Genomic DNA, 27,889 nt, shown 5'->3' with positions numbered 1-27,889 from the left:
CTGACTGGTGCGTAAAGTGTAACTTTTCTTACCTGACATTCCAACCGATGAAGACGTCAATAACATGGGCCAATCAACGACATGTGAACTATGGTTGGTGGAAAATTCTGGTGAAATGCGTGAATAATTATTGGACAGAGATAACGATGCTCAAATTATTATCCAACGAGGAATTAGGAGTAAATTAGACAGTTTTGATTTAACCATATGACCTGAGCAGAAATCAGCTATTTATTGGACATTCCACTCCAACCCATTCTTTGCCATTCTACTGAGCCATTTAGGCCATTTCCTTTGAGACTTTGCCGTTTGTTCGTCCTGATACTCTAAACCACCCTTTACTTATTCCTTACCTGATACTCATATCTCCTCTATATGAGGGGAGTTCTTGTTTCTCAGCTATGCAATACAGAGGCTTTGCCCTGTCCTATCTTTGCTGATGGTGAAAACGACTGATGGCCTGAGGACAAAGACTGACGCTGTTTGCTGATCCGTTGGATGGGTAACTATCTGATGAAAATTGTAATTGTCGGCTTGCCTTTCCTTTCTCGGTACCAACTGCTCTTTGATAGAGGCCATAAGTTTTCCAAATTTGTGTTTGCTAAATTGTTTTGCATGAAGCCCAACATTCTGATTCTAATTTGAGGTTAGTTAAGGTGTTCACTAAAATCTGACGCAAATAGACAAATGACTGAGTTCTTGCTTTGTTGAATCATGCACTACTGAGACTTTGCTAAGTTGGTTCTTATTAATGATGTGTTAATACTGAGTGAATATTCTCCATGCATTGATTAATTGCATTTCTAATTGCAAATCTGAAGAGTTACTAATGAGATGAATTGCCGATGAGATTAACAGAAATGACTTTAGATTGTAACCAATAGGGAAATAAGTATCCTAACACTTAACTAAATTGGTGTTTTTATTCATGACTGAAAGGTCATGGTGTGTTCACTTTATTGACTCTCATTAAAGGTTATTGATTAGCATGATGATTAGTTATTGCGATTGTTGTTGAGATATTGATCCATTGATTTGTGATGTCAAAAGACATCTCGTACTGGGAAGTCGCCGAACGTAGTCCAAAAGGTTCATCGACCTAGGCGTGTCTCCTTGTAAGTTTACTTATCAAGGCCGTGATGCGCTATCACTAATAAAAAGTCATCTGATCTGTTGCTGCTGAGTCATCGTCAACGAAAACCACCAAGATATTACTTCAATGTGGTGTAATTACGACTGCCTCAGTTTTATGCGTTACGTGAGCAGTCGGACAGCAATTTATTTAGCGCAAAAATATTTCTTGTTGATGCACGTACGTTTTTAAACTGAAGTGTCAAAGCTGTAGCGGCAATACTCCCACTTTAGGCGGTTTTATAAACTAAGTTTTACTTTCTCCTACTTAAAACGTTTTGCAGAACAATGCACATTAAATGGGAAGGCAGTTTTCCTTATTTGTGTACTATTTGCTGCCTAATGTTGACAGATAAGCACCCCAACAATGATTGACACCTAGAGACTCGAAAGCACCATACCAGTAAAATATTTGTATGAAATTGCACTTTAAATCCACGTACAACTGAAATAAAGCAATCTTAGCTCATTTGAGGGTAGTGTGACAGTAGATCACATATGGATAGAACACGTTTGGAATGTGTAATTTTCATGATTCCATTACATATATCATATAAATTCAAGCTGAAGTAGGGAAGGACAACAAGGTCATTTAGAGCAAAGCTGAAGACAACAAGTTGCCATAACAATCTGTAAATATATGCTCTTTATTATGTGTGGACAACTATCACCTCATAGAACACATTTCGGCTACTATATTTTTCCTCCTGAAAACTGACTTTTACACGACAAGGTGGCCGAGTGGTTAAGGGGATGGACTGCTAATCCATTGTGCTCTGCATGCGAGGGTTCGAATCCCACAATTGTTGGTTTATTATTGTGTGTTTACTTTTTAATATGCGGTATGTCTGGTTTAACCCGATTTTATGTGAAAGTTAAATTACGTATCCCATGGTATTTCCGACAGTACAATGCCTCGGTTTGGAAACACCGCTCATGTGAGCACTGTGCTTAGGCATTACTGTAAACAGCGCCGGCTGGGTTCTGTGCATGAATCACAAATTCTTTCCTCAGGCGGAGGGTTGTTAAGTTGGGGGACGTAGAAGTTTGCAATATATTGTGTAATGAAACTGCATAGAAAATGTGTTAATGTAGAAATAATGCACGCGTTTGAAATGTGCCCACGGGGAGTGGCTACCAATGTATACGAAGACTAATGAAAGTTATTAATGCTGAATTAATTATGTACTGATGTTTTGAACTTGTATTAACATATCAAAATTGGAGTTATGTATTAGGAGTTTGTACATTAAGCACTAGGCCTTAGTTTAGCGAGGGTCTGGGCCTACACGCCTGGTCTCATATTAAACTGTGTTTTTCTAACGTGCAATGTGCTGTTTTCCTGAAGGACACAAAACTGTACTTTTCCAGAAGCTAGAGATGTGTGTAGCTCTAGTAAATTCTTTCTCATGGGACCCGACTTGCTCAAGGAGACATTCTTGCTGAATGCAACAGTGTAATTCGTAACAGGTGAAAGGTTGCCTGGAGTAGGAGAAAACAATGGAACTACTGACTGGTGCGTAAAGTGTAACTTTTCTTACCTGACATTCCAACCGATGAAGACGTCAATAACATGGGCCAATCAACGACATGTGAACTATGGTTTGTGGAAAATTCTGGTGAAATGCGTGAATAATTATTGGACAGAGATAACGATGCACAAATTATTATCCAACGAGGAATTAGGAGTAAATTAGACAGTTTTGATTTAACCATATGAACTGAGCAGAAATCAGCTATTTATTGGACATTCCACTCCAACCCATTCTTTGCCATTCTACTGAGCCATTTAGGCCATTTCCTTTGAGACTTTGCCGTTTGTCCGTCCTGATACTCTAAACCACCCTTTACTTATTCCTTACCTGATACTCATATCTCCTCTATATCAGGGGAGTTCTTGTTCCTCAGCTATGCAATACAGAGGCTTTGCCCTGTCCTATCTTTGCTGATGGTGAAAACGACTGATGCCCTGAGGACAAAGACTGACGCTGTTTGCTGATCCGTTGGATGGGTAACTATCTGATGAAAATTGTAATTGTCGGCTTGCCTTTTCTTTCTCGGTACCAACTGCTCTTTGATAGAGGCCATAGTTAGATGTTTTCCAAATTTGTGTTTGCTAAATTGTTTTGCATGAAGCCCAACATGCTGATGCTAATTTGAGGTTAGTTAAGGTGTTCACTAAAATCTGACGCAAATAGACAAATTACTGAGTTCTTGCTTTTTTGAATCATGCACTACTGAGACTTTGCTAAGTTGGTTCTTATTAATGATGTGTTAATACTGAGTGAATATTCTCCATGCATTGATTAATTGCATTTCTAATTGCAAATCTGAAGAGTTACTAATGAGATGAATTGCCGATGAGATTAACAGAAATGACTTTAGATTGTAACCAATAGGGAAATAAGTATCCTAACACTTAACTAAATTGGTGTTTTTATTCATGACTGAAAGGTCATGGTGTGTTCACTTTATTGACTCTCATTAAAGGTTATTGATTAGCATGATGATTAGTTATTGCGATTGTTGTTGAGATATTGATCCATTGATTTGTGATGCCAAAAGACATCTCGTACTGGGAAGTCCCTGAACGTAGTCCAAAAGGTTCATCGACCTAGGCGTGTCTCCTTGTAAGTTTACTTATCAAGGCCGTGATGCGCTATCACTAATAAAAAGTCATCTGATATGTTGCTGCTGAGTCATCGTCAACGAAAACCACCAAGATATTACTTCAATGTGGTGTAATTACGACTACCTCAGTTTTATGCGTTACGTGAGCAGTCGGACAGCAATTTATTTAGCGCAAAAATATTTCTTGTTGATGCACGTACGTTTTTAAACTGAAGTGTCAAAGCTGTATCGGCAATACTCCCAGTTTAGGCGGTTTTATAAACTAAGTTTTACTTTCTCCTACTTAAAACGTTTTGCAGAACAATGCACATTAAATGGGAAGGCAGTTTTCCTTATTTGTGTCCTATTTCCTGCCTAATGTTGACATGTAAGCACCCCAACAATGAATGACACCTAGAGACTCGAAAGCACCATACCAGTAAAATATTTGTATGAAATTGCACTTTAAATCCACGTACAACTGAAATAAAGCAATCTTAGCTCATTTGAGGGTAGTGTGACAGTAGATCACATATGGATACAACACGTTTGGAATGTGTAATTTTCATGATTCCATTACATATATCATATAAATTCAAGCTGAAGTAGGGAAGGACAACAAGGTCATTTAGAGCAAAGCTGAAGACAACAAGTTGCCATAACAATCTGTAAATATATGCTCTTTATTATGTGTGGACAACTATCACCTCATAGAACACATTTCGGCTACTATATTTTTTCCTCCTGAAAACTGACCTTTACACGACAAGGTGGCCGAGTGGTTAAGGCGGTGGACTGCTAATAAATTGTGCTCTGCATGAGTGGGTTCGAATCCCACCCTTGTTGGTTTATTATTGTGTGTTTACTTTTTAATATGCGGTATGTCTGGTTTAACCCTATTTTATGTGAAAGTTAAATTACGTATCCCATGGTATTTCCGACAGTACAATGCCTCGGTTTGGAAACACCGCTCAGATGAGCACTGTGCTTAGGCATTACTGTAAACAGCGCCGGCCGGTTTCTGTGCATGAATCACAAATTCTTTCTTCAGGCGGAGGGTTGTTAAGTTGGGGGACGTAGAAGTTTGCAATATATTGTGTAATGAAACTGCTAAGAAAATGTGTTAATGTAGAAATAATGCACGCATTTGAAATGTGCCCACGGGGAGTGGCTACCAATGTATAGGAAGACTAATGAAAGTTATTAATGCTGAATTAATTATGTACTGATGTTTTGAACTTGTATTAACATATCAAAATTGGAGTTATGTATTAGGAGTTTGTACATTAAGCACTAGGCCTTAGTTTAGCGAAGGTCTGGGCCTACATGCCTGGTCTCATATTAAACTGTGTTTTTCTAACGTGCAATGTGCTGTTTTCCTGAAGGACACGAAACTGTACTTTTCCAGAAGCTAGAGATGTGTGTAGCTGTAATAAATTCTTTCTCATGGGACCCGACTTGCTCAAGGAGACATTCTTGCTGAATGCAACAGTGTAATTCGTAACAGGTGCAAGGTTGCCTGGAGTAGGAGAAAACAATGGAACTACTGACTGGTGCGTAAAGTGTAACTTTTCTTACCTGACATTCCAACCGATGAAGATGTCAATAACATGGGCCAATCAACGACATGTGAACTATGGTTGGTGGAAAATTCTGGTGAAATGCGTGAATAATTATTGGACAGAGATAACGATGCACAAATTATTATCCAACGAGGAATTAGGAGTAAATTAGACAGTTTTGATTTAACCATATGACCTGAGCAGAAATCAGCTATTTATTGGACATTCCACTCCAACCCATTCTTTGCCATTCTACTGAGCCATTTAGGCCATTTCCTTTGAGACTTTGCCGTTTGTTCGTCCTGATACTCTAAACCACCCTTTACTTATTCCTTACCTGATACTCATATCTCCTCTATATGAGGGGAGTTCTTGTTTCTCAGCTATGCAATACAGAGGCTTTGCCCTGTCCTATCTTTGCTGATGGTGAAAACGACTGATGGCCTGAGGACAAAGACTGACGCTGTTTGCTGATCCGTTGGATGGGTAACTATCTGATGAAAATTGTAATTGTCGGCTTGCCTTTCCTTTCTCGGTACCAACTGCTCTTTGATAGAGGCCATAAGTTTTCCAAATTTGTGTTTGCTAAATTGTTTTGCATGAAGCCCAACATTCTGATTCTAATTTGAGGTTAGTTAAGGTGTTCACTAAAATCTGACGCAAATAGACAAATGACTGAGTTCTTGCTTTGTTGAATCATGCACTACTGAGACTTTGCTAAGTTGGTTCTTATTAATGATGTGTTAATACTGAGTGAATATTCTCCATGCATTGATTAATTGCATTTCTAATTGCAAATCTGAAGAGTTACTAATGAGATGAATTGCCGATGAGATTAACAGAAATGACTTTAGATTGTAACCAATAGGGAAATAAGTATCCTAACACTTAACTAAATTGGTGTTTTTATTCATGACTGAAAGGTCATGGTGTGTTCACTTTATTGACTCTCATTAAAGGTTATTGATTAGCATGATGATTAGTTATTGCGATTGTTGTTGAGATATTGATCCATTGATTTGTGATGTCAAAAGACATCTCGTACTGGGAAGTCGCCGAACGTAGTCCAAAAGGTTCATCGACCTAGGCGTGTCTCCTTGTAAGTTTACTTATCAAGGCCGTGATGCGCTATCACTAATAAAAAGTCATCTGATCTGTTGCTGCTGAGTCATCGTCAACGAAAACCACCAAGATATTACTTCAATGTGGTGTAATTACGACTGCCTCAGTTTTATGCGTTACGTGAGCAGTCGGACAGCAATTTATTTAGCGCAAAAATATTTCTTGTTGATGCACGTACGTTTTTAAACTGAAGTGTCAAAGCTGTAGCGGCAATACTCCCACTTTAGGCGGTTTTATAAACTAAGTTTTACTTTCTCCTACTTAAAACGTTTTGCAGAACAATGCACATTAAATGGGAAGGCAGTTTTCCTTATTTGTGTACTATTTGCTGCCTAATGTTGACAGATAAGCACCCCAACAATGATTGACACCTAGAGACTCGAAAGCACCATACCAGTAAAATATTTGTATGAAATTGCACTTTAAATCCACGTACAACTGAAATAAAGCAATCTTAGCTCATTTGAGGGTAGTGTGACAGTAGATCACATATGGATAGAACACGTTTGGAATGTGTAATTTTCATGATTCCATTACATATATCATATAAATTCAAGCTGAAGTAGGGAAGGACAACAAGGTCATTTAGAGCAAAGCTGAAGACAACAAGTTGCCATAACAATCTGTAAATATATGCTCTTTATTATGTGTGGACAACTATCACCTCATAGAACACATTTCGGCTACTATATTTTTTCCTCCTGAAAACTGACCTTTACATGACAAGGTGGCCGAGTGGTTAAGGCGATGGACTGCTAATCCATTGTGCTCTGCATGCGTGGGTTCGAATCCCACCCTTGTCGGTTTATTATTGTGTGTTTACTTTTTTATGTGCGGTATGTCTGGTTTAACCCTATTTTATGTGAAAGTTAAATTACGTATCCCATGGTATTTCCGACAGTACAATGCCTCGGTTTGGAAACACCGCTCAGGTGAGCACTGTGCTTAGGCATTACTGTAAACAGCGCCGGCCGGGTTCTGTGCATGAATCACAAATTCTTTCCTCAGGCGGAGGATTGTTAAGTTGGGGGACGTAGAAGTTTGCAATATATTGTGTAATGAAACTGCATAGAAAATGTGTTAATGTAGAAATAATGCAAGTGTTTAAAATGTGCCCACGGGGAGTGGCTACCAATGTATACGAAGACTAATGAAAGTTATTAATGCTGACTTAATTATGTACTGATGTTTTGAACTTGTATTAACATATCAAAATTGGAGTTATGTATTAGGAGTTTGTACATTAAGCACTAGGCCTTAGTTTAGCGAGGGTCTGGGCCTACATGTCTGGTCTCATATTAAACTGTGTTTTTCTAACGTGCAATGTGCTGTTTACCTGAAGGGCACGAAACTGTACTTTTCCAGAAGCTAGAGATGTGTGTAGCTGTAGTAAATTCTTTCTCATGGGACCCGACTTGCTCAAGGAGACATTCTTGCTGAATGCAACAGTGTAATTCGTAACAGGTGCAAGGTTGCCTGGAGTAGGAGAAAACAATGGAACTACTGACTGGTGCGTTAAGTGTAACTTTTCTTACCTGACATTCCAACCGATGAAGACGTCAATAACATGGGCCAATCAACGACATGTGAACTATGGTTTGTGGAAAATTCTGGTGAAATGCGTGAATAATTATTGGACAGAGATAACGATGCACAAATTATTATCCAACGAGGAATTAGGAGTAAATTAGACAGTTTTGATTTAACCATATGACCTGAGCAGAAATCAGCTATTTATTGGACATTCCACTCCAACCCATTCTTTGCCATTCTACTGAGCCATTTAGGCCATTTCCTTTGAGACTTTGCTGTTTGTTCGTCCTGATACTATAAACCACCCTTTAGTTATTCCTTACCTGATACTCATATCTCCTCTATATGAGGGGAGTTCTTGTTCCTCAGCTATGCAATACAGAGGCTTTGCCCTGTCCTATCTTTGCTGATGGTGAAAACGACTGATGCCCTGAGGACAAAGACTGACGCTGTTTGCTGATCCGTTGGATGGGTAACTATCTGATGAAAATTGTAATTGTCGGCTTGCCTTTTCTTTCTCGGTACCAACTGCTCTTTGATAGAGGCCATAGTTAGATGTTTTCCAAATTTGTGTTTGCTAAATTGTTTTGCATGAAGCCCAACATGCTGATGCTAATTTGAGGTTAGTTAAGGTGTTCACTAAAATCTGACGCAAATAGACAAATCACTGAGTTCTTGCTTTTTTGAATCATGCACTACTGAGACTTTGCTAAGTTGGTTCTTATTAATGATGTGTTAATACTGAGTGAATATTCTCCATGCATTGATTAATTGCATTTCTAATTGCAAATCTGAAGAGTTACTAATGAGATGAATTGCCGATGAGATTAACAGAAATGACTTTAGATTGTAACCAATAGGGAAAGAAGTATCCTAACACTTAACTAAATTGGTGTTTTTATTCATGACTGAAAGGTCATGGTGTGTTCACTTTATTGACTCTCATTAAAGGTTATTGATTAGCATGATGATTAGTTATTGCGATTGTTGTTGAGATATTGATCCATTGATTTGTGATGCCAAAAGACATCTCGTACTGGGAAGTCCCCGAACGTAGTCCAAAAGGTTCATCGACCTAGGCGTGTCTCCTTGTAAGTTTACTTATCAAGGCCGTGATGCGCTATCACTAATAAAAAGTCATCTGATCTGTTGCTGCTGAGTCATCATCAATGAAAACCACCAAGATATAACTTCAATGTGGTGTAATTACGACTGCCTCAGTTTTATGCGTTACGTGAGCAGTCGGACAGCAATTTATTTAGCGCAAAAATATTTCTTGTTGATGCACGTACGTTTCTAAACTGAAGTGTCAAAGCTGTAGCGGCAACACTCCCAGTTTAGGCGATTTTATAAACTAAGTTTTACTTTCTCCTACTTAAAACGTTTTGCAGAACAATGCACATTAAATGGGAAGGCAGTTTTCCTTATTTGTGTACTATTTGCTGCCTAATGTTGACATGTAAGCACCCCAACAATGAATGACACCTAGAGACTCGAAAGCACCATACCAGTAAAATATTTGTATGAAATTGCACTTTAAATCCACGTACAACTGAAATAAAGCAATCTTAGCTAATTTGAGGGTAGTGTGACAGTAGATCACATATGGATAGAACACGTTTGGAATGTGTAATTTTCATGATTCCATTACATATATCATATAAATTCAAGCTGAAGTAGGGAAGGACAACAAGGTCATTTAGAGCAAAGCTGAAGACAACAAGTTGCCATAACAATCTGTAAATATATGCTCTTTATTATGTGTGGACAACTATCACCTCATAGAACACATTTCGGCTACTATATTTTTCCTCCTGAAAACTGACTTTTACACGACAAGGTGGCCGAGTGGTTAAGGGGATGGACTGCTAATCCATTGTGCTCTGCATGCGAGGGTTCGAATCCCACCATTGTTGGTTTATTATTGTGTGTTTACTTTTTAATATGCGGTATGTCTGGTTTAACCCGATTTTATGTGAAAGTTAAATTACGTATCCCATGGTATTTCCGACAGTACAATGCCTCGGTTTGGAAACACCGCTCATGTGAGCACTGTGCTTAGGCATTACTGTAAACAGCGCCGGCCGGGTTCTGTGCATGAATCACAAATTCTTTCCTCAGGCGGAGGGTTGTTAAGTTGGGGGACGTAGAAGTTTGCAATATATTGTGTAATGAAACTGCATAGAAAATGTGTTAATGTAGAAATAATGCACGCGTTTGAAATGTGCCCACGGGGAGTGGCTACCAATGTATACGAAGACTAATGAAAGTTATTAATGCTGAATTAATTATGTACTGATGTTTTGAACTTGTATTAACATATCAAAATTGGAGTTATGTATTAGGAGTTTGTACATTAAGCACTAGGCCTTAGTTTAGCGAGGGTCTGGGCCTACACGCCTGGTCTCATATTAAACTGTGTTTTTCTAACGTGCAATGTGCTGTTTTCCTGAAGGACACAAAACTGTACTTTTCCAGAAGCTAGAGATGTGTGTAGCTCTAGTAAATTCTTTCTCATGGGACCCGACTTGCTCAAGGAGACATTCTTGCTGAATGCAACAGTGTAATTCGTAACAGGTGAAAGGTTGCCTGGAGTAGGAGAAAACAATGGAACTACTGACTGGTGCGTAAAGTGTAACTTTTCTTACCTGACATTCCAACCGATGAAGACGTCAATAACATGGGCCAATCAACGACATGTGAACTATGGTTTGTGGAAAATTCTGGTGAAATGCGTGAATAATTATTGGACAGAGATAACGATGCACAAATTATTATCCAACGAGGAATTAGGAGTAAATTAGACAGTTTTGATTTAACCATATGAACTGAGCAGAAATCAGCTATTTATTGGACATTCCACTCCAACCCATTCTTTGCCATTCTACTGAGCCATTTAGGCCATTTCCTTTGAGACTTTGCCGTTTGTCCGTCCTGATACTCTAAACCACCCTTTACTTATTCCTTACCTGATACTCATATCTCCTCTATATCAGGGGAGTTCTTGTTCCTCAGCTATGCAATACAGAGGCTTTGCCCTGTCCTATCTTTGCTGATGGTGAAAACGACTGATGCCCTGAGGACAAAGACTGACGCTGTTTGCTGATCCGTTGGATGGGTAACTATCTGATGAAAATTGTAATTGTCGGCTTGCCTTTTCTTTCTCGGTACCAACTGCTCTTTGATAGAGGCCATAGTTAGATGTTTTCCAAATTTGTGTTTGCTAAATTGTTTTGCATGAAGCCCAACATGCTGATGCTAATTTGAGGTTAGTTAAGGTGTTCACTAAAATCTGACGCAAATAGACAAATTACTGAGTTCTTGCTTTTTTGAATCATGCACTACTGAGACTTTGCTAAGTTGGTTCTTATTAATGATGTGTTAATACTGAGTGAATATTCTCCATGCATTGATTAATTGCATTTCTAATTGCAAATCTGAAGAGTTACTAATGAGATGAATTGCCGATGAGATTAACAGAAATGACTTTAGATTGTAACCAATAGGGAAATAAGTATCCTAACACTTAACTAAATTGGTGTTTTTATTCATGACTGAAAGGTCATGGTGTGTTCACTTTATTGACTCTCATTAAAGGTTATTGATTAGCATGATGATTAGTTATTGCGATTGTTGTTGAGATATTGATCCATTGATTTGTGATGCCAAAAGACATCTCGTACTGGGAAGTCCCCGAACGTAGTCCAAAAGGTTCATCGACCTAGGCGTGTCTCCTTGTAAGTTTACTTATCAAGGCCGTGATGCGCTATCACTAATAAAAAGTCATCTGATCTGTTGCTGCTGAGTCATCGTCAACGAAAACCACCAAGATATTACTTCAATGTGGTGTAATTACGACTGCCTCAGTTTTATGCGTTAAGTGAGCAGTCGGACAGCAATTTATTTAGCGCAAAAATATTTCTTGTTGATGCACATACGTTTTTAAACTGAAGTGTCAAAGCTGTAGCGGCAATACTCCCAGTTTAGGCGGTTTTATAAACTAAGTTTTACTTTCTCCTACTTAAAACGTTTTGCAGAACAATGCACATTAAATGGGAAGGCAGTTTTCCTTATTTGTGTACTATTTGCTGCCTAATGTTGACATGTAAGCACCCCAACAATGAATGACACCTAGAGACTCGAAAGCACCATACCAGTAAAATATTTGTATGAAATTGCACTTTAAATCCACGTACAACTGAAATAAAGCAATCTTAGCTCATTTGAGGGTAGTGTGACAGTAGATCACATATGGATAGAACACGTTTGGAATGTGTAATTTTCATGATTCCATTACATATATCATATAAATTCAAGCTGAAGTAGGGAAGGACAACAAGGTCATTTAGAGCAAAGCTGAAGACAACAAGTTGCCATAACAATCTGTAAATATATGCTCTTTATTATGTGTGGACAACTATCACCTCATAGAACACATTTCGGCTACTATATTTTTCCTCCTGAAAACTGACTTTTACACGACAAGGTGGCCGAGTGGTTAAGGGGATGGACTGCTAATCCATTGTGTTCTGCATGCGTGGGTTCGAATCCCATCCTTGTCGGTTTATTATTGTGTGTTTACTTTTTTATGTGCGGTATGTCTGGTTTAACCCTATTTTATGTGAAAGTTAAATTACGTATCCCATGGTATTTCCGACAGTACAATGCCTCGGTTTGGAAACACCGCTCAGGTGAGCACTGTGCTTAGGCATTACTGTAAACAGCGCCGGCCGGGTTCTGTGCATGAATCACAAATTCTTTCCTCAGGCGGAGGATTGTTAAGTTGGGGGACGTAGAAGTTTGCAATATATTGTGTAATGAAACTGCATAGAAAATGTGTTAATGTAGAAATAATGCAAGTGTTTAAAATGTGCCCACGGGGAGTGGCTACCAATGTATACGAAGACTAATGAAAGTTATTAATGCTGACTTAATTATGTACTGATGTTTTGAACTTGTATTAACATATCAAAATTGGAGTTATGTATTAGGAGTTTGTACATTAAGCACTAGGCCTTAGTTTAGCGAGGGTCTGGGCCTACATGTCTGGTCTCATATTAAACTGTGTTTTTCTAACGTGCAATGTGCTGTTTTCCTGAAGGGCACGAAACTGTACTTTTCCAGAAGCTAGAGATGTGTGTAGCTGTAGTAAATTCTTTCTCATGGGACCCAACTTGCTCAAGGAGACATTCTTGCTGAATGCAACAGTGTAATTTGTAACAGGTGCAAGGTTGCCTGGAGTAGGAGAAAACAATGGAACTACTGACTGGTGCGTAAAGTGTAACTTTTCTTACCTGACATTCCAACCGATGAAGACGTCAATAACATGGGCCAATCAACGACATGTGAACTATGGTTTGTGGAAAATTCTGGTGAAATGCGTGAATAATTATTGGACAGAGATAACGATGCACAAATTATTATCCAACGAGGAATTAGGAGTAAATTAGACAGTTTTGATTTAACCATATGAACTGAGCAGAAATCAGCTATTTATTGGACATTCCACTCCAACCCATTCTTTGCCATTCTACTGAGCCATTTATGCCATTTCCTTTGAGACTTTGCCGTTTGTCCGTCCTGATACTCTAAACCACCTTTTACTTATTCCTTACCTGATACTCATATCTCCTCTATATGAGGGGAGTTCTTGTTCCTCAGCTATGCAATACAGAGGCTTTGCCCTGTCCTATCTTTGCTGATGGTGAAAACGACTGATGCCCTGAGGACAAAGACTGACGCTGTTTGCTGATCCGTTGGATGGGTAACTATCTGATGAAAATTGTAATTGTCGGCTTGCCTTTTCTTTCTCGGTACCAACTGCTCTTTGATAGAGGCCATAGTTAGATGTTTTCCAAATTTGTGTTTGCTAAATTGTTTTGTATGAAGCCCAACATGCTGATGCTAATTTGAGGTTAGTTAAGGTGTTCACTAAAATCTGACGCAAATAGACAAATTACTGAGTTCTTGCTTTTTTGAATCATGCACTACTGAGACTTTGCTAAGTTGGTTCTTATTAATGATGTGTTAATACTGAGTGAATATTCTCCATGCATTGATTAATTGCATTTCTAATTGCAAATCTGAAGAGTTACTAATGAGATGAATTGCCGATGAGATTAACAGAAATGACTTTAGATTGTAACCAATAGGGAAATAAGTATCCTAACACTTAACTAAATTGGTGTTTTTATTCATGACTGAAAGGTCATGGTGTGTTCACTTTATTGACTCTCATTAAAGGTTATTGATTAGCATGATGATTAGTTATTGCGATTGTTGTTGAGATATTGATCCATTGATTTGTGATGCCAAAAGACATCTCGTACTGGGAAGTCCCCGAACGTAGTCCAAAAGGTTCATCGACCTAGGCGTGTCTCCTTGTAAGTTTACTTATCAAGGCCGTGATGCGCTATCACTAATAAAAAGTCATCTTATCTGTTGCTGCTGAGTCATCGTCAACGAAAACAACCAAGATATTACTTCAATGTGGTGTAATTACGACTGCCTCAGTTTTATGCGTTAAGTGAGCAGTCGGACAGCAATTTATTTAGCGCAAAAATATTTCTTGTTGATGCACGTACGTTTTTAAACTGAAGTGTCAAAGCTGTAGCGGCAATACTCCCAGTTTAGGCGGTTTTATAAACTAAGTTTTACTTTCTCCTACTTAAAACGTTTTGCAGAACAATGCACATTAAATGGGAAGGCAGTTTTCCTTATTTTTGTACTATTTGCTGCCTAATGTTGACATGTAAGCACCCCAACAATGAATGACACCTAGAGACTCGAAAGCACCATACCAGTAAAATATTTGTATGAAATTGCACTTTAAATCCACGTACAACTGAAATAAAGCAATCTTAGCTCATTTGAGGGTAGTGTGACAGTAGATCACATATGGATAGAACACGTTTGGAATGTGTAATTTTCATGATTCCATTGCATATATCATATAAATTCAAGCTGAAGTAGGGAAGGACAACAAGGTCATTTAGAGCAAAGCTGAAGACAACAAGTTGCCATAACAATCTGTAAATATATGCTCTTTATTATGTGTGGACAACTATCACCTCATAGAACACATTTCGGCTACTATATTTTTTCCTCCTGAAAACTGACCTTTACACGACAAGGTGGCCGAGTGGTTAAGGCGATGGACTGCTAATCCATTGTGCTCTGCATGCGTTGGTTCGAATCCCACCCGTGTCGGTTTATTATTGTGTGTTTACTTTCTAATATGCGGTATGTCTGGTTTAACCCTATTTTATGTGAAAGTTAAATTACGTATCCCATGGTATTTCCGACAGTACAATGCCTCGGTTTGGAAACACCGCTCAGGTGAGCACTGTGCTTAGGCATTACTGTAAACAGCGCCGGCCGGGTTCTGTGCATGAATCACAAATTCTTTCCTCAGGCGGAGGGTTGTTAAGTTGGGGGACGTAGAAGTTTGCAATATATTGTGTAATGAAACTGCATAGAAAATGTGTTAATGTAGAAATAATGCACGCGTTTAAAATGTGCCCACGGGGAGTGGCTACCAATGTATACGAAGACTAATTAAAGTTATTAATGCTGAATTAATTATGTACTGATGTTTTGAACTTGTATTAACATATCAAAATTGGAGTGATGTATTAGGAGTTTGTACATTAAGCACTAGGCCTTAGTTTAGCGAGGGTCTGGGCCTACACGCCTGGTCTCATATTAAACTGTGTTTTTCTAACGTGCAATGTGCTGTTTTCCTGAAGGACACGAAACTGTACTTTTCCAGAAGCTAGAGATGTGTGTAGCTGTAGTAAATTATTTCTCATGGGACCCGACTTGCTCATGGAGACATTCTTGCTGAATGCAACTGTGTAATTCGTAACAGGTGCAAGGTTGCCTGGAGTAGGAGAAAACAATGGAACTACTGACTGCTGCGTAAAGTGTAACTTTTCTTACCTGACATTCCAACCGATGAAGACGTCAATAACATGGGCCAATCAACGACATGTGAACTATGGTTTGTGGAAAATTCTGGTGAAATGCGTGAATAATTATTGGACAGAGATAACGGTGCACAAATTATTATCCAACGAGGAATTAGGAGTAAATTGGACAGTTTTGATTTAACCATATGACCTGAGCAGAAATCAGCTATTTATTGGACATTCCACTCCAACCCATTCTTTGCCATTCTACTGAGCCATTTAGGCCATTTCCTTTGAGACTTTGCCGTTTGTCCATCCTGATACTCTAAACCACCTTTTACTTATTCCTTACCTGATACTCATATCTCCTCTATATCAGGGGAGTTCTTGTTCCTCAGCTATGCAATACAGAGGCTTTGCCCTGTCCTATCTTTGCTGATGGTGAAAACGACTGATGCACTGAGGACAAAGACTGACGCTGTTTGCTGATCCGTTGGATGGGTAACTATCTGATGAAAATTGTAATTGTCGGCTTGCCTTTTCTTTCTCGGTACCAACTGCTCTTTGATAGAGGCCATAGTTAGATGTTTTCCAAATTGGTGTTTGCTAAATTGTTTTGTATGAAGCCCAACATGCTGATGCTAATTTGAGGTTAGTTAAGGTGTTCACTAAAATCTGACGCAAATAGACAAATTACTGAGTTCTTGCTTTTTTGAATCATGCACTACTGAGACTTTGCTAAGTTGGTTCTTATTAATGATGTGTTAATACTGAGTGAATATTCTCCATGCATTGATTAATTGCATTTCTAATTGCAAATCTGAAGAGTTACTAATGAGATGAATTGCCGATGAGATTAACAGAAATGACTTTAGATTGTAACCAATAGGGAAATAAGTATCCTAACACTTAACTAAATTGGTGTTTTTATTCATGACTGAAAGGTCATGGTGTGTTCACTTTATTGACTCTCATTAAAGGTTATTGATTAGCATGATGATTAGTTATTGCGATTGTTGTTGAGATATTGATCCATTGATTTGTGATGCCAAAAGACATCTCGTACTGGGAAGTCCCCGAACGTAGTCCAAAAGGTTCATCGACCTAGGCGTGTCTCCTTGTAAGTTTACTTATCAAGGCCGTGATGCGCTATCACTAATAAAAAGTCATCTGATCTGTTGCTGCTGAGTCATCGTCAACGAAAACCACCAAGATATTACTTCAATGTGGTGTAATTACGACTGCCTCAGTTTTATGCGTTAAGTGAGCAGTCGGACAGCAATTTATTTAGCGCAAAAATATTTCTTGTTGATGCACGTACGTTTTTAAACTGAAGTGTCAAAGCTGTAGCGGCAATACTCCCAGTTTAGGCGGTTTTATAAACTAAGTTTTACTTTCTCCTACTTAAAACGTTTTGCAGAACAATGCACATTAAATGGGAAGGCAGTTTTCCTTATTTGTGTACTATTTGCTGCCTAATGTTGACATGTAAGCACCCCAACAATGAATGACACCTAGAGACTCGAAAGCACCATACCAGTAAAATATTTGTATGAAATTGCACTTTAAATCCACGTACAACTGAAATAAAGCAATCTTAGCTCATTTGAGGGTAGTGTGACAGTAGATCACATATGGATAGAACACGTTTGGAATGTGTAATTTTCATGATTCCATTACATATATCATATAAATTCAAGCTGAAGTAGGGAAGGACAACAAGGTCATTTAGAGCAAAGCTGAAGACAACAAGTTGCCATAACAGTCTGTAAATATATGCTCTTTATTATGTGTGGACAACTATCACCTCATAGAACACATTTCGGCTACTATATTTTTTCCTCCTGAAAACTGACCTTTACACAACAAGGTGGCCGAGTGGTTAAGGCGATGGACTGCTAATCCATTGTGCTCTGGATGCGTTGGTTCGAAACACACCCGTGTCGGTTTATTATTGTGTGTTTACTTTTTAATATGCGGTATGTCTGCTTTAACCCTATTTTATGTGAAAGTTAAATTACGTATCCCATGGTATTTCCGACAGTACAATGCCTCGGTTTGGAAACACCGCTCAGGTGAGCACTGTGCTTAGGCATTACTGTAAACAGCGCCGGCCGGGTTCTGTGCATGAATCACAAATTCTTTCCTCAGGCGGAGGGTTGTTAAGTTGGGGGACGTAGAAGTTTGCAATATATTGTGTAATGAAACTGCATAGAAAATGTGTTAATGTAGAAATAATGCACGCGTTTAAAATGTGCCCACGGGGAGTGGCTACCAATGTATACGAAGACTAATGAAAGTTATTAATGCTGAATTAATTATGTACTGATGTTTTGAACTTGTATTAACATATCAAAATTGGAGTTATGTATTAGGAGTTTGTACATTAAGCACTAGGCCTTAGTTTAGCGAGGGTCTGGGCCTACATGCCTGGTCTCATATTAAACTGTGTTTTTCTAACGTGCAATGTGCTGTTTTCCTGAAGGACACGAAACTGTACTTTTCCAGAAGCTAGAGATGTGTGTAGCTGTAGTAAATTATTTCTCATGGGAGCCGACTTGCTCAAGGAGACATTCTTGCTGAATGCAACAGTGTAATTCGTAACAGGTGCAAGGTTGCCTGGAGTAGGAGAAAACAATGGAACTACTGACTGGTGCGTAAAGTGTAACTTTTCTTTCCTGACATTCCAACCGATGAAGACGTCAATAACATGGGCCAATCAAGGACATGTGAACTATGGTTTGTGGAAAATTCTGGTGAAATGTGTGAATAATTATTGGACAGAGATAACGATGCACAAATTATTATCCAACGAGGAATTAGAAGTAAATTAGACAGTTTTGATTTAACCATATGACCTGAGCAGAAATCAGCTATTTATTGGACATTCCACTCCAACCCATTCTTTGCCATTCTACTGAGCCATTTAGGCCATTTCCTTTGAGACTTTGCCGTTTGTTCGTCCTGATACTCTAAACCACCCTTTACTTATTCCTTACCTGATACTCATATCTCCTCTATATGAGGGGAGTTCTTGTTCCTCAGCTATGCAATACAGAGGCTTTGCCCTGTCCTATCTTTGCTGATGGTGAAAACGACTGATGCCCTGAGGACAAAGACTGACACTGTTTGCTGATCCGTTGGATGGGTAACTATCTGATGAAAATTGTAATTGTCGGCTTGCCTTTTCTTTCTCGGTACCAACTGCTCTTTGATAGAGGCCATAGTTAGATGTTTTCCAAATTTTTGTTTGCCAAATTGTTTTGCATGAAGCCCAACATGCTGATTCTAATTTGAGGTTAGTTATGGTGTTCACTAAAATCTGACGCAAATAGACAAATTACTGAGTTCTTGCTTTTTTGAATCATGCACTACTGAGACTTTGCTAAGTTGGTTCTTATTAATGATGTGTTAATACTGAGTGAATATTCTCCTTGCATTGATTAATTGCATTTCTAATTGCAAATCTGAAGAGTTACTAATGAGATGAATTGCCGATGAGATTAACAGAAATGACTTTAGATTGTAACCAATAGGGAAATAAGTATCCTAACACTTAACTAAATTGGTGTTTTTATTCATGACTGAAAGGTCATGGTGTGTTCACTTTATTGACTCTCATTAAAGGTTATTGATTAGCATGATGATTAGTTATTGCGATTGTTGTTGAGATATTGATCCATTGATTTGTGATGCCAAAAGACATCTCGTACTGGGAAGTCCCCGAACGTAGTCCAAAAGGTTCATCGACCTAGGCGTGTCTCCTTGTAAGTTTACTTATCAAGGCCGTGATGCTCTATCACTAATAAAAAGTCATCTGATCTGTTGCTGCTGAGTCATCGTCAACGAAAACCACCAAGATATTACTTCAATGTGGTGTAATTACGACTGCCTCAGTTTTATGCGTTACGTGAGCAGTCGGACAGCAATTTATTTAGCGCAAAAATATTTCGTGTTGATGCACGTACGTTTTTAAACTGAAGTGTCAAAGCTGTAGCGGCAATACTCCCAGTTTAGGCGGTTTTATAAACTAAGTTTTACTTTCTCCTACTTAAAATGTTTTGCAGAACAATGCACATTAAATGGGAAGGCAGTTTTCCTTATTTGTGAACTATTTGCTGCCTAATGTTGACATGTAAGCACCCCAACAATGAATGACACCTAGAGACTCGAAAGCACCATACCAGTAAAATATTTGTATGAAATTGCACTTTAAATCCACGTACAACTGAAATAAAGCAATCTTCGCTCATTTGAGGGTAGTGTGACAGTAGATCACATATGCATAGAACACGTTTGGAACGTGTAATTTTCATGATTCCATTACATATATCATATAAATTCAAGCTGAAGTAGGGAAGGACAAAAAGGTCATTTAGAGCAAAGCTGAAGACAACAAGTTGCCATAACAATCTGTAAATATATGCTCTTTATTATGTGTGGACAACTATCACCTCATAGAACACTTTTCGGCTACTATATTTTTTCCTCCTGAAAACTGACCTTTACACGACAAGGTGACTGAGTGGTTAAGGCGATGGACTGCTAATCCATTGAGCTCTGCATGCGTGGGTTTGAATCCCCCCCTTGTCGGTTTATTATTGTGTGTTTACTTTTTAATATGCGGTATGTCTGGTTTAACCCTATTTTATGTGAAAGTTAAATTACGTATCCCATGGTATTTCCGACAGTACAATGCCTCGGTTTGGAAACACCGCTCAGGTGAGCACTGTGCTTAGGCATTACTGTAAACAGCGCCGGCCGGGTTCTGTGCATGAATCACAAATTCTTTCCTCAGGCGGAGGGTTGTTAAGTTGGGGGACGTAGAAGTTTGCAATATATTGTGTAATGAAACTGCATAGAAAATGTGTTAATGTAGAAATAATGCACACGTTTAAAATGTGCCCACGGGGAGTGGCTACCAATGTATACGAAGACTAAAGAAAGTTATTAATGCTGAATTAATTATGTACTGATGTTTTGAACTTGTATTAACATATCAAAATTGGAGTTATGTATTAGGAGTTTGTACATTAAGCACTAGGCCTTAGTTTAGCGAGGGTCTGGGCCTACATGCCTGGTCTCATATTAAACTGTGTTTTTCTAACGTGCAATGTGCTGTTTTCCTGAAGGACACGAAACTGTACTTTTCCAGAAGCTAGAGATGTGTGTAGCTGTAGTAAATTCTTTCTCATGGGACCCGACTTGCTCAAGGAGACATTCTTGCTGAATGCAACAGTGTAATTCGTAACAGGTGCAAGGTTGCCTGGAGTAGGAGAAAACAATGGAACTACTGACTGGTGCGTAAAGTGTAACTTTTCTTACCTGACATTCCAACCGATGAAGACGTCAATAACATGGGCCAATCAACGACATGTGAACTATGGTTTGTGGAAAATTCTGGTGAAATGCGTGAATAATTATTGGACAGAGATAACGATGCACAAATTATTATCCAACGAGGAATTAGGAGTAAATTAGACCGTTTTGATTTAACCATATGAACTGAGCAGAAATCAGCTATTTATTGGACATTCCACTCCAACTCATTCTTTGCCATTCTACTGAGCCATTTAGGCCATTTCCTTTGAGACTTTGCCGTTTGTTCGTCCTGATACTCTAAACCACCCTTTACTTATTCCTTACCTGATACTCATATCTCCTCTATATGAGGGGAGTTCTTGTTCCTCAGCTATGCAATACAGAGGCTTTGCCCTGTCCTATCTTTGCTGATGGTGAAAACGACTGATGCCCTGAGGACAAAGACTGACGCTGTTTGCTGATCCATTGGATGGGTAACTATCTGATGAAAATTGTAATTGTCGACTTGCCTTTTCTTTCTCGGTACCAACTGCTCTTTGATAGAGGCCATAGTTAGATTTTTTCCAAATTTGTGTTTGCTAAATTGTTTTGCATGAAGCCCAACATGCTGATTCTAATTTGAGGTTAGTTAAGGTGTTCACTAAAATCTGACCCAAATAGACAAATTACTGAGTTCTTGCTTTTTTGAATCATGCACTACTGAGACTTTGCTAAGTTGGTTCTTATTAATGATGTGTTAATACTGAGTGAATATTCTCCATGCATTGATTAATTGCATTTCTAATTGCAAATCTGAAGAGTTAGTAATGAGATGAATTGCCGATGAGATTAACAGAAATGACTTTAGATTGTAACCAATAGGGAAATAAGTATCCTAACACTTAACTAAATTGGTGTTTTTATTCATGACTGAAAGGTCATGGTGTGTTCACTTTATTGACTCTCATTAAAGGTTATTGATTAGCATGATGATTAGTTATTGCGATTGTTGTTGAGATATTGATCCATTGTTTTGTGATGCCAAAAGACATCTCGTACTGGGAAGTCCCTGAACGTAGTCCAAAAGGTTCATCGACCTAGGCGTGTCTCCTTGTAAGTTTACTTATCAAGGCCGTGATGTGCTATCACTAATAAAAAGTCATCTGATCTGTTGCTGCTGAGTCATCGTCAACGAAAACCACCAAGATATTACTTCAATGTGGTGTAATTACGACTGCCTCAGTTTTATGCGTTACATGAGCAGTAGGACAGCAATTTATTTAGCGCAAAAATATTTCTTGTTGATGCAGGTACGTTTTTAAACTGAAGTGTCAAAGCTGTAGCGGCAATACTCCCAGTTTAGGCGGTTTTATAAACTAAGTTTTACTTTCTCCTACTTAAAACGTTTTGCAGAACAATGCACATTTAATTGGAAGGCAGTTTTCCTTATTTGTGTACTATTTGCTGCCTAATATTGACATGTAAGCACCCCAACAATGAATGACACCTAGAGACTCGAAAGCACCATACCAGTAAAATATTTGTATGAAATTGCACTTTAAATCCACGTACAACTGAAATAAAGCAATCTTAGCTCATTTGAGGGTAGTGTGACAGTAGATCACATATGGATAGAACACGTTTGGAATGTGTAATTTTCATGATTCCATTACATGTATCATATAAATTCAAGCTGAAGTAGGGAAGGACAACAAGGTCATTTAGAGCAAAGCTGAAGACAACAAGTTGCCATAACAATCTGTAAATATATGCTCTTTATTATGTGTGGACAACTATCACCTCATAGAACACATTTCGGTTACTATATTTTTTCCTCCTGAAAACTGACCTTTACACGACAAGGTGGCCGAGTGGTTAAGGCGTTGGACTGCTAATCCATTGTGCTCTGCATGTGTGGGTTCGAATCCCACCCTTGTCGGTTTATTATTGTGTGTTTACTTTTTAATATGCGGTATGTCTGGTTTAACCCTATTTTATGTGAAAGTTAAATTACGTATCCAATGCTATTTCCGACAGTACATAGCATGGGTTTGGAAACACCGCTCAGGTGAGCACTGTGCTTAGGCATTACTGTAAACAGCGCCGGCCGGGTTCTGTGCATGAATCACAAATTCTTTCCTCAGGCGGAGGGTTGTTAAGTTGGGGGACGTAGAAGTTTGCAATATATTGTGTAATGAAACTGCATAGAAAATGTGTTAATGTAGAAATAATGCACGCGTTTGAAATGTGCCCACGGGGAGTGGCTACCAATGTATACGAAACTAATGAAAGTTATTAATGCTGAATTAATTATGTACTGATGTTTTGAACTTGTATTAACATATCAAAATTGGAGTTATGTATTAGGAGTTTGTACATTAAGCACTAGGCCTTAGTTTAGCGAGGGTCTGGGCCTACATGCCTGGTCTCATATTAAACTGTGTTTTTCTAACGTGCAATGTGCTGTTTTCCTGAAGGACACGAAACTGTACTTTTCCAGAAGCTATAGATGTGTGTAGCTGTAGTAAATTCTTTCTCATGGGACCCGACTTGCTCAAGGAGACATTCTTGCTGAATGCAACAGTGTAATTCGTAACAGGTGCAAGGTTGCCTGGAGTAGGAGAAAACAATGGAACTACTGACTGGTGCGTAAAGTGTAACTTTTCTTACCTGACATTCCAACCGATGAAGACGTCAATAACATGGGCCAATCAAGGACATGTGAACTATGGTTTGTGGAAAATTCTGGTGAAATGCGTGAATAATTATTGGACAGAGATAACGATGCACAAATTATTATCCAACGAGGAATTAGGAGTAAATTAGACAGTTTTGATTTAACCATATGACCTGAGCAGAAATCAGCTATTTATTGGACATTCCACTCCAAACCATTCTTTGCCATTCTACTGAGCCATTTAGGCCATTTCCTTTGAGACTTTGCCGTTTGTTCGTCCTGATACTCTAAACCACCCTTTACTTATTCCTTACCTGATACTCATATCTCCTCTATATGAGGGGAGTTCTTGTTCCTCAGATATGCAATACAGAGGCTTTGCCCTGTCCTATCTTTGCTGATGGTGAAAACGACTGATGCCCTGAGGACAAAGACTGACGCTGTTTGCTGATCCGTTGGATGGGTAACTATCTGCTGAAAATTTTAATTGTCGGCTTGCCTTTTCTTTCTCGGTACCAACTGCTCTTTGATAGAGGCCATAGTTAGATGTTTTCCAAATTTGTGTTTGCTAAATTGTTTTGCATGAAGCCCAACATGCTGATGCTAATTTGAGGTTAGTTAAGGTGTTCACTAAAATCTGACGCAAGTAGACAAATTACTGAGTTCTTGCTTTTTTGAATCATGCACTACTGAGACTTTGCTAAGTTGGTTCTTATTAATGATGTGTTAATACTGAGTGAATATTCTCCATGCATTGATTAATTGCATTTCTAATTGCAAATCTGAAGAGTTACTAATGAGATGAATTGCCGATGAGATTAACAGAAATGACTTTAGATTGTAACCAATAGGGAAATAAGTATCCTAACACTTAACTAAATTGGTGTTTTTATTCATGACTGAAAGGTCATGGTGTGTTCACTTTATTGACTCTCATTAAAGGTTATTGATTAGCATGATGATTAGTTATTGCGATTGTTGTTGAGATATTGATCCATTGATTTGTGATGCCAAAAGACATCTCGTACTGGGAAGTCCCCGAACGTAGTCCAAAAGGTTCATCGACCTAGGCGTGTCTCCTTGTAAGTTTACTTATCAAGGCCGTGATGCGCTATCACTAATAAAAAGTCATCTGATCTGTTGCTGCTGAGTCATTGTCAACGAAAACCACCAAGATATTACTTCAATGTGGTGTAATTACGACTGCCTCAGTTTTATGCGTTACGTGAGCAGTCGGACAGCAATTTATTTAGCGCAAAAATATTTCTTGTTGATGCACGTACGTTTTTAAACTGAAGTGTGAAAGCTGTAGCGGCAATACTCCCAGTTTAGGCGGTTTTATAAACTAAGTTTTACTTTCTCCTACTTAAAACGTTTTGCAGAACAATGCACATTAAATGGGAAGGCAGTTTTCCTTATTTGTGTACTATTTGCTGCCTAATGTTGGCATGTAAGCACCCCAACAATGAATGACACCTAGAGACTCGAAAGCACCATACCAGTAAAATATTTGTATGAAATTGCACTTTAAATCCACGTACAACTGAAATAAAGCAATCTTAGCTCATTTGAGGGTAGTGTGACAGTAGATCACATATGGATAGAACACGTTTGGAATGTGTAATTTTCATGATTCCATTACATATATCATATAAATTCAAGCTGAAGTAGGGAAGGACAACAAGGTCATTTAGAGCAAAGCTGAAGACAACAAGTTGCCATAACAATCTGTAAATATATGCTCTTTATTATCTGTGGACAACTATCACCTCATAGAACACATTTCGGCTACTATATTTTTTCCTCCTGAAAACTGACCTTTGCACGACAAGGTGGCCGAGTGGATAAGGCGATGGACTGCTAATCCATTGTGCTCTGCAAGCGTTGGTTCGAATCCCACCCTTGTCGGTTTATTATTGTGTGTTTACTTTTTAATATGCGGTATGTCTGGTTTAACCCTATTTTATGTGAAAGTTAAATTACGTATTCCATGGTATTTCCGACAGTACAATGCCTCGGTTTGGAAACACCGCTCAGGTGAGCACTGTGCTTAGGCATTACTGTAAACAGCGCCGGCCGGGTTCTGTGCATGAATCACAAATTCTTTCCTCAGGCGGAGGGTTGTTAAGTTGGGGGACGTAGAAGTTTGCAATATATTGTGTAATGAAACTGCATAGAAAATGTGTTAATGTAGAAATAATGCAAGCGTTTAAAATGTGCCCACGGGGAGTGGCTACCAATGTATACGAAGACTAATGAAAGTTATTAATGCTGAATAAATTATGTACTGATGTTTTGAACTTGTATTAACATATCAAAATTGGAGTTATGTATTAGGAGTTTGTACATTAAGCACTAGGCCTTAGTTTAGGGAGGGTCTGGGCCTACATGCCTGGTCTCATATTTAACTGTGTTTTTCTAACGTGCAATGTGCTGTTTTCCTGAAGGACACGAAACTGTACTTTTCCAGAAGCTAGAGATGTGTGTAGCTGTAGTAAATTCTTTCTCATGGGACCCGACTTGCTCAAGGAGACATTCTTGCTGAATGCAACAGTGTAATTAGTAACAGGTGCAAGGTTGCCTGGAGTAGGAGAAAACAATGGAACTACTGACTGGTGCGTAAAGTGTAACTTTTCTTACCTGACATTCCAACCGATGAAGACGTCAATAACATGGGCCAATAAACGACATGTGAACTATGGTTTGTGGAAAATTCTGGTGAAATGCGTGAATAATTATTGGACAGAGATAACGATGCACAAAATATTATCCAACGAGGAATTAGGAGTAAATTAGACAGTTTTGATTTAACCATATGACCTGAGCAGAAATCAGCTATTTATTGGACATTCCACTCCAACCCATTCTTTGCCATTCTACTGAGCCATTTAGGCCATTTCCTTTGAGACTTTGCCGTTTGTTCGTCCTGATACTCTAAACCACCCTTTACTTATTCCTTACCTGATACTCATATCTCCTCTATATGAGGGGAGTTCTTGTTCCTCAGCTATGCAATACAGAGGCTTTGCCCTGTCCTATCTTTGCTGATGGTGAAAACGACTGATGCCCTGAGGACAAAGACTGACGCTGTTTGCTGATCCGTTGGATGGGTAACTATCTGATGAAAATTGTAATTGTCGGCTTGCCTTTTCTTTCTCGGTACCAACTGCTCTTTGATAGAGGCCATAGTTAGATGTTTTCCAAATTTGTGTTTGCTAAATTGTTTTGCATGAAGCCCAACATGCTGATGCTAATTTGAGATTAGTTAAGGTGTTTACTAAAATCTGACGCAAATAGACAAATTACTGAGTTCTTGCTTTTTTTAATCATGCACTACTGAGACTTTGCTAAGTTGGTTCTTATTAATGATGTATTAATACTGAGTGAATTTTCTCCATGCATTGATTAATTGCATTTCTAATTGCAAATCTGAAGAGTTACTAATGAGATGAATTGCCGATGAGATTAACAGAAATGACTTTAGATTGTAACCAATAGGGAAATAAGTATCCTAACACTTAACTAAATTGGTGTTTTTATTCATGACTGAAAGGTCATGGTGTGTTCACTTTATTGACTCTCATTAAAGGTTATTGATTAGCATGATGATTAGTTATTGCGATTGTTGTTGAGATATTGATCCATTGATTTGTGATGCCAAAAGACATCTCGTACTGGGAAGTCTCCGAACGTAGTCCAAAAGGTTAATCGACCTAGGCGTGTCTCCTTGTAAGTTTACTTATCAAGGCCGTGATGCGCTATCACTAATAAAAAGTCATCTGATCTGTTGCTGCTGAGTCATCGTCAACGAAAACCACCAAGATATTACTTCAATGTGGTGTAATTACGACTGCCTCAGTTTTATGCGTTACGTGAGCAGTCGGACAGCAATTTATTTAGCGCAAAAATATTTCTTGTTGATGCACGTACGTTTTTAAACTGAAGTGTCAAAGCTGTAGCGGCAATACTCCCAGTTTAGGTGGTTTTATAAACTAAGTTTTACTTTCTTCTACTTAAAACGTTTTGCAGAACAATGCACATTA

The 27,889-nt window shown here is 38.5% G+C and overlaps 5 non-coding genes across 5 annotated transcripts; all 5 read left to right on the top strand.

The window, feature by feature from the left end:
- Positions 1-7,146: 7,146 nt before the first annotated feature.
- TRNAS-GCU (transfer RNA serine (anticodon GCU)) lies at positions 7,147-7,228 on the top strand. The gene has a single exon. It is a non-coding gene; the product is annotated as a tRNA-Ser (tRNA).
- Positions 7,229-12,438: 5,210 nt separating this feature from the next.
- TRNAS-GCU (transfer RNA serine (anticodon GCU)) lies at positions 12,439-12,520 on the top strand. Its single transcript has one exon. It is a non-coding gene; the product is annotated as a tRNA-Ser (tRNA).
- A 2,565-nt stretch (positions 12,521-15,085) lies between these two features.
- On the top strand, positions 15,086-15,167 carry TRNAS-GCU (transfer RNA serine (anticodon GCU)). The gene has a single exon. It is a non-coding gene; the product is annotated as a tRNA-Ser (tRNA).
- Positions 15,168-23,026: 7,859 nt separating this feature from the next.
- Positions 23,027-23,108, top strand: TRNAS-GCU (transfer RNA serine (anticodon GCU)). Its single transcript has one exon. It is a non-coding gene; the product is annotated as a tRNA-Ser (tRNA).
- Positions 23,109-25,672: 2,564 nt separating this feature from the next.
- Positions 25,673-25,754, top strand: TRNAS-GCU (transfer RNA serine (anticodon GCU)). Its single transcript has one exon. It is a non-coding gene; the product is annotated as a tRNA-Ser (tRNA).
- Positions 25,755-27,889: the final 2,135 nt, after the last annotated feature.

This window comes from Pleurodeles waltl, chromosome 12, assembly GCF_031143425.1.
Source record: "Pleurodeles waltl isolate 20211129_DDA chromosome 12, aPleWal1.hap1.20221129, whole genome shotgun sequence".
Taxonomy (NCBI): Eukaryota; Metazoa; Chordata; class Amphibia; order Caudata; family Salamandridae; genus Pleurodeles; species Pleurodeles waltl.
Note: the sequence above shows the minus strand (reverse complement) of the source record. Positions and strands in the feature narration are given on the sequence as shown.